This window comes from Salvelinus namaycush, chromosome 8 (assembly GCF_016432855.1).
Source record: "Salvelinus namaycush isolate Seneca chromosome 8, SaNama_1.0, whole genome shotgun sequence".
NCBI lineage: Eukaryota > Metazoa > Chordata > Actinopteri > Salmoniformes > Salmonidae > Salvelinus > Salvelinus namaycush.
This window is the reverse complement of record NC_052314.1, coordinates 21,992,661-22,007,150: the sequence shown is the minus strand read 5'-3', so window position 1 is coordinate 22,007,150 and position 14,490 is coordinate 21,992,661. Positions and strand designations below refer to the sequence as shown.

General features: G+C 39.5%; 1 protein-coding gene across 1 annotated transcript in view; it reads left to right on the top strand.

The window, feature by feature from the left end:
* Positions 1-14,490, top strand: part of LOC120052067 (cytosolic carboxypeptidase 6-like) — a gene marked incomplete at its 3' end in the record, with an annotated part of 465,946 nt that overhangs the window by 67,802 nt on the left and 383,654 nt on the right. The window lies entirely within an intron of this gene.

Here is a 14,490-nt window from a genome sequence, read left to right as displayed (position 1 = left end):
TAATAGACTTAATTATAACATAATAACACACAGAAATACGAGCCTTTGGTCATTAATATGGTTGAATCCGGAAACTATCATTTCGAAAACAAAACGTTTATTATTATCGCATATACCCTGACTCTGCGTACAATGAACACAAGAGAAGTGACACAATTTCACCTGGTTAATATTGCCTGCTAACCTTGATTTCTTTTAGCTAAATATGCAGGTTTAAAAATATATACTTCTGTGTATTGATTTTATGAAAGGCATTGATGTTTATGGTTAGGTACACGTTGGAGCAACGACAGTCCTTTTTCCGCGAATGCGCACCGCATTGATTATATGCAACGCAGGACACGCTAGATAAACTAGTAATATCATCAACCATCTGTAGTTAACTAGTGATTATGATTGATAGATTTTTTTTATAAGAAGTTTAATGCTAGCTAGCAACTTACCTTGGCTTCTTACTGCATTCGCATAACAGGCAGGCTCCTCGTGGAGTGCAATGAGAGGCAGGTGGTTAGAGCGTTGGACTAGTTAACTGTAAGGTTGCAAGATTGAATCCCGAGCTGACAAGGTAAACATCTGTCGTTCTGCCCCTGAACAAGGCAGTTAACCCACCGTTCCTAGGCCGTCATTGAAAATAAGAATGTGTTCTTAACTGATTTGCCTAGTTAAATAAAGGTGTAAAAAATAATAATAATTACAATTTAAAAAAAGTCAAATCGGTGTCCAAAAATACCGATTTCCGATTGGTACGAAAACTTGAAATCGGCCCTAATTAATCGGCCATTCCGATTAATCGGTCGACCTCTAATCCATAACCTACATTTTATATGTGAATTTGGTCGGGTCGCCAAAAAAGTTACATATTGCAGCTTTAAAATAGACACCCACCCACACCTGTACACCACTACTACCCAGTGGTGGAAAAAGTACCCAATTGTCATACTTGAGTAAAAGTAAATATACCTTAATAGAAAATGACTCAAGTAAAATTGAAAGTTACCCAGTAAAATACTACTTGAGTAAAAGTCTAAAAGTATTTGGTTTGAAAGTAAATGTAATTTCAAAAATATATGTAAGTATCAAAAGTCAAAGTAAAAGTATAAATCATTTAAAATTCTTTTTAAGCAAACCAGACTCCACAATTATTTTATTTTGCTTTTAAATGTATGGATTGCCTGGGACACACTCCAACACTCAGACATCATTTACAAACAAAGCATTTTAACAAAGTGTTTAGTGAGTCTGCCAGATCAGAGGCAGTTGGAATGACCAGGGATGTTCTCTTGATAAGTGCTTAAATTGGACCATTTTCCTGTCCTGCTAAGCATTCAAAATGTAATGAGTACTTTTGGGTGTCAGGGAAAATGTATGGAGTAAAAAGTACATTATTTTATTTAGGAATATAGTGGAGTAAAAGTTGTGAAAAATATGAATAGTAAAAAAAAGTACAGATACACCAAAACTACTTAAATTGTATTTTTAAAGTAATGTTACTTAAATACTTTACACCACTGCTACTACCACTCTTCCCCGGCATGCCTGTATGCGCAAGGGAGGTATAAAAGGTGTATGAGGGCAACAATGTGGTAAAAATGGGCCTGTTTGTAAGGGGGTCATATAAACATTGCCCAATTTTCTTTACAGACTGAATACCGTAATTCCTATGTAAAAGCAGTATAAGAGAAAAAGCAAAGCCCTAAAAGAGCGGATGATGGAGTGCTGGTGTTATGGAGACACACTGGTGGACTGCCAGGTGTCATCATCTCACTGAGTAGACAGGAGTGGCAGACAGAGGGCATGACACTGGACAGGTATATCTGCTCAGGGTTGTCTCTGCTGTCTCAATCTGACATGGTTATTTCATCAACGTTTTCTATGGTATGGAGAGGAATTGGTAATGCTGTTTGTTTTGTTCATCTTGAAATATACAGAAAACAAACACATTCTCCCTTCTACAGTATCTTACCCCAAAAGTTGAAATGATTAGGCTTTCGTGTTCTGCAATTCCAGCTAAAAAACGTATTTCACTTGTCCGAAGGTACTGGAGATGTGCTGGAGAAATGATACCACAACAAATATAGGCCTTTTTCTAGACGGGTTGCAAAACCTCACGTCTTTACTTTAGTAAGCCGAGAAGCAATACATAGACATTAAAATATTCCAAGCAAGATGGATTTTCATCATTATAAAATCAAGCAACAAAATGTCAATTGAAATGATTGCTATCAAAATGTTATGGATAAGTAATTGCATGGTATCTAGTAGACAGATGGGCCTTGCAGACTGGCTGGAGCCTATTTTTAACAACGGTTTCAGTTGGAGAGTTGTTGTTGCTGAGCCCGTCATCAACACAAACTACATTAACCTTAGCAGCCATGCCTGTGGGGCTCATTCTTCAATTTCTTAGAGAGAAATAAAGGTCCTGACTCAGGGCACACAGGCAGGCAGCATTGTTAATGGCTTATTTACTGGTTAATGGCTATACTGAACCACAACAGCAATTAATGTGGAAAAATGGCAATCAAACAGCCGGGTTTGGTGGAAGTTATTTGCTAACTTCATCTGGGCTTTGCATTTTGCATTTTGCATACCTCTAACTTTGACTCACTTTATGTGGAAGCTGGTTTACAGTTACTTCCAACTCAGGAAACAGGCTAGTATACACAACCTTATCCTCTCTTTCCTATAGGCCTACTCCAGATGCTGGTCTTTATGCAACGCTTTTCATTTATTCTATGGAATAAACTTTTGATTAAGCTTACCATCAACCTTTACTCGATGTTTTAGTATTCCAGACGATGAAAATCCAACAAAGTACAACACTTATTTGCTCCTTAATATTCCTATTTAAGCTATTGCGTCCTCTTTTTATCTCCTTTTCTCCTTTTCTTTCTCCCTCAATCCCTCTCCCAACAATCTCTGTCTCTCCTTTTCTTTGTTTCACTGTGGCTCTGTCTAGCCTTGTGAATACCATTGTTCAAGTAGTGAGGTGTTGAGGGCACTTTGTTGCTGACCATGGTGCTGAAAGACTCCTGCTTTCAAATTGCCAGAGTGTTCATTTCATGGTTCATATACCCCGGTCTCCATTTGTCAGGGCGCCATTAGTGTGGGTGCTTATTTCTTTAACCCCTTCCCTTACAAATGATAACAAATCAAACACACATTTGTTTCGGCTCATGGGGACGGCTCTCTGCCATGGTTATGATTGGGTACGTGTTGAGTGAGAGGTTATTTGAGCTGTGTGCCACCCTTGACCATTGTTCTACTTGCTGTTTTGTCTTTGAATTCCCCTTTCGAGAGGCCAGGTCAATATTGCAGTCATATATGGTACTTAATCATTGTAGTCATCATGGGATATGTACTGTATTGCACTGTACTCATTACATTGCAACGACTCACACAACAGGCTGGTGATATTATGAACTTGGTTTCTCAGAATAGTGAGCTAGTTTCAACGCAAAAGAGCAAAATAAGATGAAATGGTCTTGACTATATGTCATGACTCATGAAGCATATTATGCTCATGAACTAGATGCTGCAGCTTTGCTATTTTAAATGTTCTTTGGTAACTAAGGCATTCATATTCTGGGGACTTTGGCCTTATGTCCTGTCGCAGGCATCTTTATTTGCAAATTAAAAAGTAGAAGATGAGATGAGATCTACTGTACAGTAGATTCTGCTAAGGTAGAGGGAGATCTGCAGGATGAGTAAATGTGGTGAGCTCTCCCACCGAAGCTATCCCCTTGCCCCCTCCCACTTACTCTCCAGTGTCCTTGATTTAGAATGCGGCTTCTCTGAGGTCCAAATTGTCCTTCATGCCAAGCTGGATTTGTGAGCAGTATGCCAAACGCTAAGTGAATGTGTTTTTCAATCTATCAGCTCCGCTACCACCCCTCCCCATCCCTAATTCCCCATGCTTTCAAGAACCTTTTTTTTCTCTCTCTTCTGCTCCTGCCTGGCTGTTGTTGACACAATCCTAGCGCGTCGTCCCTTCCAGGCCTCGATAAATAACCCTGTACCTTTGCCCCTGAGCTCCGCTGAATCACATTTGTTAAACCATCACCTGCAGTGAAGGAATTTATGCTCTTGCTATTTGCTGAAGGGGATTGAGTTTTAAAATGCTACAGTACAACCTTGGGTGCTAGAAGGCTTTGGATGACAAAAACACCCTAGACAGGATATTTACACCATGAAGTTCTATTGTTTTATAAAATAGTGATAATAATAATTTCTACAGAGAAGTCTCCAACTGCAAATTTGTACTGCAGTCCTTGGCAAAACGAGTACTGAGTTGTATTGAAAGGAACAAACAGCAAAACAAATATTTGTTTAAAAACATTAAAGAAAATGAGGCATTTAATTTGCAGAGTTCGCTAGCTCCCCAAAAGGAGTTTATTTTGCATAGAAATTAAGATTAAGCAGGGCCTCTTGTACACACACAGAAGCAAATATACTAGTTGAGGAGTGAAATAGGAACGTCATTAAAAATGAAAAACAGTTTCTCTTTCGATTATACTCCATTGCTATAGAGTCTGGTAGAACGGAAAATCCCCACAAGACCAGATAAGAAGTCTTCTCTGAAATCGCCATTATCCAGATGGCACCATTAACGATTAAGCCAGTACATTTTCCTTTTATAATTGACTAGGCTATTAGGCAGGTTGGCACAAGGTTGGCTCTGTGAAAGTTGTCCAGATGTTCTCCTGCAGACAGTGGTGCGTCAAGTGGAGATTTATTTTGGGGAGTGCAAGTTGTTGTTGTGGATGTGTGCGGTAGGTCCAGGGCTGTGTGCAGAAGGATGGAGGCATGGGGTAGTGGAAGAAGTCCGACTCAATTATATAAATTTCTCGATCAGTCCGGCTCTCTTCAACTTTCTGTAACCTCAGGGAATGATCCAAGACTGATATGCTCTCCTTCCTGCTAGAAGTATTTGTCTGTTTTGGGTTTGTTTACATATTGAGTTGGCTTTTGTATCCGTGTATACATGAACAGAACATTTTGACTTTAAATGATGCTCTGATGTATATTTTTGTATCGAGCAGTTTCACACATCAAGTATCCTGCATCATTAGATAGCAATGTTTTTGGTAAGTTCTAGCATGTCAGTGACTGGTATTATTGAATATTTGCCATTGGATGATGAACAATAGGCTATTTATCTTGATGTAGATAAGGTCCAAAGATCATGTTTTATATCCCTTTTCTTTGAAACATAACAGATATCATGTTTAGAATGGTGGTCTATACTCAATATACCATTGTGAGTTGATAAATCCTCCCACAAGGAAGTTAATATAGTGTACGTGTTTACTTTCTCTCATTAATAGATGTCTTCTAAAACATTCCATTTTCACTTTGGATTTGACTGGTGGATAGATTTGATTTACAAATTCTGTCAAATAGCTATTAAATCAGTTTACATAGCAGTAGGTAGCCTAGTGGTTAGAGCGTTGAACTTGGACCGAAAGGTTGCAAGATCGAATCCCCGAGCTGACAAGGTAAAAAATCTGTCATTCTGCCCCTGAACAAGGCAGTTAACCCACTGTTCCTAGGCCGTCATTGAAAATAAGAATTTGTTCTTAACTGACTTGCCTAGTTAAATAAAGGCAAAAAAAAAAGTGTAATCTGACACCATTAATGTGAATGCTACCATGAATATGGATAATCCTGAATGAATCCTGAATAATGTTGACTGAGAAAGTTAGAGATGCACAAATATCACACCCCACCAAAATGTTAACCTCCCCTGTTATTATTATGGTGAGAGGTTAGCATGTCTTGGGGGTATGATAATTGTGTCTGTAACTTTTGTCACTTATCATTATGCACAATTCATTCAGGATTATCCGTAATCATGGTAGTGAATTGCCTTGCATGAGCCTTGGTTTGTGCGAGCCGACTTCCTGTTTCTGTAGTGTGATGTACAAGTACACCCCTTGGAAAGGACGCTAGTCTATCGCAGGGCCTGACCCCCAATCTCCTTAATGCTGAGTGCCAAGCAGAGATGTATCTGGTCCGATATTTTACAGTCTTTGGTATGACTCGGCCAGGGATTGACCTCACAACCTTCCAATCGCAAGGCACACACTCATAATCATGGTAGCCTCCACATTAATGTAGAAGTGTTTAGAAACATATATTCTTATTTACAATAAAAGTGACAATACATTATTTATCATTCATTTCTATTGGGCACAAAATAATCTGTAACACAACCAAAACAAACATCCAACACGATTGATGTAGTCATTGTGTGCTATGAATATGGGACCAAATACTTAACTTTTAACTATTTTAATACACATAAGTGAATTTGTCCCAATACTTATGGTCTCCTAAAAAGGGGGGACTATGTACAAAAAGGGCTGTAATTTCTAAATGGTTCACCCATTATGGATGAAATAAAACTAACAGTCTGCACTTTAACCTCATAGCCACTTTTGGAGCTTACTGTCTTAGGTTATGAAATCTGACTTTTTAATGATATGTTAGAGAAAGACCCCACTGAACAATTTACAACATTAATAATCATATTTGTGTTGGTAAAATGTATTTTATAAGTGAAATTTCATCACCAAAGCATGTTTTGAACACCCTACCCCATATGAAGTATCCTACAACCAGCTTTCACAGACTCCAAAACTCCAAAACTATTTTTACACAATATTCTCAGTTTAGGGAAGCCTTGTGAATGCTACACAATTTTTGTGAAAATATATTAGTCTAACAAAATGTATTTTCCTCTATCTGGGTACTCAGCAAGTTGGATGTAGTCTATCACTGTGCCATCCGTTTTGTCACCAAAGCACCACCCACCACTGCGACCTGTATGCTCTCGTTGGCTGGCCCTCGCTACATATTCGTCGCCAAACCCACTGGCTCCAGGTCATCTATAAGTCTTTGCTAGGTAAAGCCCCGCCTTATCTCAGCTCACTGGTCACCATAGCAACACCCACCCGTAGCACGCGCTCCAGCAGGTATATTTCACTGGTCATCCCCAAAGCCAACATCCCCTTTGGCTGCCTTTCCTTCCAGTTCTCTGCTGCCAAAGACTGGAACGAATTGCAAAAAAAAAGTTGGAGACATATCTCCCTCTCTAACTTTAAGCACCAGCAGTCAGAGCAGCTTACCGATCACTGCACCTGTACACAGACCATCTGTAAATAGCGTACCCAACTACCTCATCCCCATGTTATTTATTTATTTTTTGCTCTTTTGCACCCCAGTATCTCTACTTGCACATCATCATCTGCACATCTATCACTCTAATGTTAATGCTAAATTGTAATTATTTTGCCACTATGGCCTATTTATTGCCTTACTTCCCTAATCTTACTACATTTGCATACTCTGTACATAGATTTTTCTATTGTGTTATTGACTGTACGTTTGTTTATCCCATGTGTAACTCTGTGTTGTTGTTTGTGTCGTACTGCTTTGCTTTATCTTGGCCAAGTCACAGTTTTAAATGAGAACTTGTTCTCAACGGGCCTAGCTGGTTAAATAAAGGTGAAATAAAAAAAACTCAGTCTAGGCTGTAGATAGGCCACAGCTGGGTCTTGATTCCGAGAACATACAGCTTGGTTGAAAGGCTGGTTGTATAATGTCTGTGTTAAATTACTGATCAGACTCTCAGCAATCCCTTTAACAAAAAGGCTATTGATTATTCAATACTCTGCCTGGTTTGAAAGCGGAGAGCCAGGCTACTGTTTCCACCCGCTTTTAGTAAACAAATCAATGCGACAGACTTAGCACAATGTCGATTCATGCTGATCAGCCCTTTCTCTGACTTTCAAGACCAGCTTAGAAAACAGGCATACATGATAAATGATATTCAACAACAAAAAAACAGATTCAGAAATAGAGAGAAGATTTGATTGTGTTCTGCTGATAATATTAAGGACTCACTCCAGCTATTTTTGAACTTTTCCTGTTGAAAAACAATATCCCACGTATAAATACAGTAATGTACACACCAGCAGAAACCCGCAGGCGGCCTTATGTCGCCCCACTTCTTGTGTAGTGTTTTCACCTTAAACGAAAACAATGGGGTTGAGCCCTAAGCCGCCTTAGGCTGGCCTTCTGGACAAGATGTGTCTTTGCTAATCCCACCTACTCGAATGTCCCTGCTGCCCAAGCATCATTCTCTGTTCTTGGATCTGATTCAACACGACCCCAAAAGAGAAAAAGACTGATCATGACCAATCCATGAACCGAATAAGCATGATTCATTTTGAAAGGTGGAAGAGGGATGCCTGCTAGCTGCTAACCTTAGTGTGTTCAATGTTCAAGTTAGCTAATAAGGCTATTTAGCTAGCTAACATCTTCTGTATTCTGACTGTTTTGTACTCAAAGGAATCTAATGATAGCATCATGTAGCTGAACTGCATAAACCCCAATGCCTTTATTTCAACCAGCTAACATTAGCTAGCTAAAGCTAGATATGCAGATTGTTGACATGAAAGTGTGTTTCGTTTGTAGATGATCATGCTAGCTAACTAGGTGGTTGACAGTATTTGACAGCCCAGGACCAACCCCCCCAAAAAATGACTTATAGGGTGGCAGGTAGCCTAGCGGTTAAGAGCTTTGGGCCAGTAACTGAAAGGTTGCTCCTGTACTGCTAATGTACTTCTCGTCCATCAGTATTATGTTATCAAATCAAAATCAAAATGTATTTGGTATATGTACAGGATACAGTGTGAAGTATACGGGAATATGACATTGCATTGTACTGTGTACTTTTGAAGTACAATTTGTTTAATGTCAACCTATAATGCACATGACAGCTTGGACCTGTTGGATGGAGGAAACGAAGTCAGTCATAGATGATGACGAACATCCTAACCCTTCAGCTGCACTATATGCGTCGCCATCAGCAGTTTTCATGTGACGTTCTACCTGCTACACCAGAAACCAAACAATCAACTTTATTTCTCATTATTTCAATTCACAAGATAGAATGAACTTACACATCAGCCATTGAGAATGTAACCTCAGTTAAGGATGCATTGCGGTCATACCGGCTCTGATGGCCTCCTAGTAGGGGGTGAAAGGTGGGAACCAGGAGCAGCACATAACAGTTTGTGGCCTGGACGCGTGGGACCTGGCAACAGGGTCGTCATTCCAAGCTGCTGTGTGTGGCGAGTACTGTCCTCCCATTATCCGCTGCGGCACCATGTAGGCTTTTTTCCTGGGTGCTGGTAGCTAGCTGTATATGTCCTGCCATGTATGTGTGTTTTATTTAAGTGTAGAATTGTAATTGTCCCATTTTTATTTATTTATTACTTTTACCTTGCAAAGTTTTTAATTGTGAATTATGTGGATTTTTACATAGAGATTTATCTGGTCAGTTTTTTTTATCATGCAGTAAGTAGTCCAAGTCATCCATGGTTCTGTTAGTTTAGGGAAGCTATATCAATGTATTGAAATCACTTATTAGTGCAAGCGTTAATGGCCTTTTCATAGTATTGATTCTAACTCAATGTAATTATGTATTCCTTTCTCAAGTTTCATCGGGAAAAGGTCAAATACAGTACTTGTAATGAGCTTAATGTCTGCCATTCTGTATGAACAAAAGTTTCCTACCAAGCCCTTAGCGCTGATGTTCCTGGAGATAATCTTGCTTGTTTGGTAGTGGAACAGCAGGGACGAGTCTGTGGGGGTTGTTGGCACTGTGGGAAAACATAAAACAAATTGTTACTTCAATAGTACACAATACAATGTCATATTCCCTTATACACCCTACTGTATCCTTTGCATATGACAAATAAACATTGATTTTGATAACATAATATGGATGGAATATGTGTTGTTGTGCTGCAACCAGTGTAACATGCTAATGCTCCATCCTATGACTTGATGGCCCATAGTCCACCAATATGTCATGCAGATTGTAAGTAACTGACATTGGTGTCACCTCATTCCCATGTTCAGTAACTTGAAATGCTTCAAACTTGAACTAGTAGAATGGTATAAAACATGTAATTATGACTTTTTTCAGAGGTTAATGAAATCATGCACTTTGTAAACTAAACGTTTTACTTGACTGACCGTGCTGGATATTCATTCAGTTGTTCTTATGGGTAGTTCACACTAGGTAGGAATCAATGCTGTATATAGCAGGCAATGTGCTGAACAGGCAAACATAGCTTACTATTTTGGTCGATTACCAACAAAATAATTATTGAATCACAAAGCATTTCTTACCCCTCTTTCAGTGTTGAGGTTTGCACAACCACAATGTATATGCAGCCTCAGGTTCCCTCGAAATCAGACTGTCTCCACCAGTATCGCCCCCTGAGAAATACATGTTTGTGTGATGTTTCTGTACCGAATTGTATAGCAAGATGCATTTTTTTAGGGTGGTCCTGGCCCAACCACCTAGCTAGCTAGCATTATCATCTGCAAACGAAACACTATCATATCAACAATCTGCATAGCTAGCTAACCAGAGTTAGTTAAAATAAAGGTATTGGTCATCTTGTGGGTTTTATGAAGTGTAGCTACATGATGCTATTAGATTCATTTGAGTACAAAACAGTCAGAATACAGAAGATGTTAGCAAGCTAGCTAGCTAAGTAGCCTTGTTAGCTAGCTTGAACATTGAACACACAAAGGTTAGCAGCTAACGTAGCTAGCAGGCAAAACGCAAACCAACACTTCACTAAAATTAATTCCAATGTTTATCCGGTTTATGGATTGGTCATGAGCAGTCTTTTTCTCACTACTTTTTCTCTTTTGGGGTCGAGTTGATTCAGATCCAAGAACCGAGAATGATGCTTGTTGGCTTCTTCTGCTCTTTTTGTTTCTGGCGGCTGTAACATTACGTTGCAAGTGACTTTCACTTCCAGCTCCAGGGCAGCAGGGTCATTCGAATAGGCGGGATTGGCACAAAGACACATCTAGCCCAGAAGGCCAGCCCAAGGGCTCAACCCCCTTGTTTTCATTCAAAGTGAAAACACTACACAAGAAGTGGGGCGACATAAGATTGCCCAAGACCTAAGGATTTCTGCGTTAAGGGATTTTTATTTTTTCTAAATAGTGTTTAGTCCAAAGTGCAAACTTCATGGAGTAGGTCATTCAAGGAGTTGGTCTGATGTCATTGGCCTCTCCCGTGCTTCAGAAGCAATAGAGAACAAAATAGGAAAGAACCACCCCCCACAAACACACTTTTGCCATGCCAGAGGACACTTGGACCACCTACTGAGATGTGCCTTTTCTTAAAGTGCAACTGAACCAAAAAAGTAACTTTGAACTTTTGAATACAGACCCACTAGTTGATGCTCATTTATTTAAAACCCTCTTAGGCCTCACTCTCCCCCTATCTGAGATACTTACTGTAGCCCTCATCCTCCACATACAACATCTGTTCTGCCAGTCACATCTGTTAAAGGTCGCAAAAGCACACATCCCTGGGTCGCTCCTCTTTTCAGTTCGCTGCAGCTAGCGACTGGAACAAGCTGCAAAAAACACTCAAACTGGACAGTTTTATTTCCATCTCTTCATTCAGGCTGTATCACAACCGGCCTTGATTGGGAGTCCCATAGGGAGGCGCACAGTTGGCCCAGCGTTGTCCAGGTTAGGGTTTGGCCGGGGTAGGCAGTCATTGTAAATCACAATTTGACTTGCCTAGTTAAATAAAGGTTAAATAAAAAAATACTTACAAATAAAATGCAAAGACTCAATCATGGACATTCTTACTGACCGTTGTGGCTGCTTCGTGTGATGTATTGTTGTCTCTATCTTCTTGCCTTTGTGCTATTGTCTGTGCCCATTAATGTTTGTACCATGTTTTGTGCTGCTGCCATGTTGTGTAGCTACCATGCGTTTCTGCCATGCTATGTTGTTGTCTTAGGTATATTTACAGTATATAGTGTTGTGGTGTCTCTCTTGTCGTAATGTGTGTTTTGTCCTATATTAAAATGTTTTATCCCAGCAGGAGGCCTTTTTCTTTTTGGCAGGCCGTCATTGTAAATAAGATTTAGTTTTTAAATGACTTGCCTAGTTAAATAAATGTTAAATAAAAATACATAAATAAATGTGGCATCGAGAGTCAGAAACATTTATTCTAGTGTCAAAATGTACTATAAAGTGTAAATAACATAATTTTGGTCATAAGGTCAGTCTCGTCCAAAACTGAGATTTGCGAGATAGTTAGGAAAAAATTGTATGTCACAGAATGTAGGTTAGGCATACCTTAACAGTTTTCCTTGGGTTGTGTTTATTTCAATCCTGCGCACAGCTGCACGGGACCCGATCGTAATGCCCATGGTCAATTTGGTTTGACATTCAATATCCCTATGGAGATAGTTAAGGACCGTCTGTATATTATGTACTTGGGACAATATGAAAAAATGTTAGCTCCAAATTTCAATGACTTAAAAATCTCAAACCAACTATCAATTGTAGAAATGTAAATATTGAAAACATTGAATGAGACTTAAAGGTATGCAAAATGAAAATATTATCCAATTTACATTTTTTGACGGACCCTAACTATCTCCACAGATAGGATATCCAAAGACAAACCAACTTTGCCTCGGTCGCACACCGACTGACTGACGCTAATTGGCGAAAGAAGTTGGCTAGCTTACTAGCTAGTCTAGGCTATTTCCAGACACAAGGTTAGACTATTTTACTAAGTTATCTAGAAGGGTGAGTGACTAAGTGTGTACTGTTTTTTGAAAGTACAAGCGCTTCACACGTTCGAACACACACACAAGAGACACCCAGGTCTACGCATGCCTCCAAAACCCAAATCTCATTCATTCCTAATGAGGAGTATTGAAACAAGGCTGAATCAGGAAGTTTAGCCCCACTTGAAGTAAATCAGTTGATGAGCTGAAATGGAAAATGGAGTAGGACTTTAACTTTATTGCAGATTTTGTTGTCTTATCTGGATGTTTATTTAAAACATATTGTTGTTTCCTCATGCACCCAACTGTGGGAACCTCGTATGATGGATTTATGCTATAATAAAACAGCTCTGTTTGTCGCTGTAATCCAATTACTTTAGCAAGTTACATAGTAATTCGGTATTGTGGTAATTATGAACTGAGTTGTGAACCGCCTGTAACGGAATGGAATTAGCTCGGTAAAGAAGAGTAATATGATTGGGAATACAGAACATCAATACAGTTCTGCTCATCTAAACAATATGTATGCTGAATGAATCTCTATCTTGAGGGATTCACCTTAATTCAATCTGGTAAAGCTAACATACTCTTTGTCCTCTTCACTGTGTTGACAACAGTTTCATCTTGATTTGAGTTGCTAGGCATCCCCCTCTGTAGAATCCATCAGCTAAGTTGTTTGATTAAATCCTAAGCAGGCAGTGTGGGCAGAGTATGAAGGATACTGGGTTCCCGAGTGGCGCGGCGGTCTAAGTCACTGCATCTCAGTGCAAGAGGCGTCACTACAGTCCCTGGTTCAAATCCAGGCTGTATCACATCCGGCAGTCATTGGGAGTATTTGTATTTGTATTTATTATGAATCCCGTCCGGGTTTGGCCGGGGTAGGCCATCATTGTAAATAAGAATTTGTTCTTAACTGACTTGCCTAGTTAAATAAAGGTTAAAAAAAAAAAAAATACATATGCCTACAGTTGAAGTTGGAATTTTACATACACTTAGGTTGGAGTCATTAAAACTAGTTTTTTAACCACAGTTTTGTCAAGTCGGTTAGGACATCTTTGTGCATGACACAAGTCATTTTTCCAACAATTCTTTACAGACAGATTATTTCACTGTATCACAATTCCAGTGGGTCAGAAGTTTATATACGTTAAGTTGACTGTGCCTTCAAACAGCTTATGGCTTTAGAAGTTTCTGGTAGGCTAATTGATATCATTTCAGTCATTTGGAGGTGTACCTGTGGATGTATTTCAAGGCCTATCTTCAAACTCAGTGCCTCTGCTTGACATCATGGGAAAATCAAAAGAAATCAGCCAATATTTTTTTTAAAGACCTCCACAAGTCTGGTTCATCCAGCAATTTCCAAACGCCTGAAGGTACCACGTTCATCTGTACAAACAATAGTACGCAAGTATAAACACCACACAGCCGTCATACCGCTCAGGAAGGAGACGCGTTCTGTCTCCTAGAGATGAACATACTTTGGTGCGAAAAGTGCAAATCAATCCCAGAACAACAGCAAAGGACCTTGTGAAGATGCTGGAGGAAACGGGTACAAAAGTGTGTATATATATCCACAGTAAAACGAGTCGTATATCAACATAACCTGAAAGGCCTCTCAGCAAGGAAGAAGCCACTGCTCCAAAACCGCCATAAAAAAGCCAGACTACGGTTTGCAACTGCACATGGGGACAAAGATCGTACTTTTTGGAGAAATGTCCTCTGGTCTGATGAAACAAAATGTTTACTGTTTGGCCATAATGATCATCGTTATGTTTGGAGAAAAACGGGGGAGGCTTGCAAGCCAAAAAACACCATCCCAAACGTGAAGCACGGGGGTGGCAGCATCATGTTTTGGGGG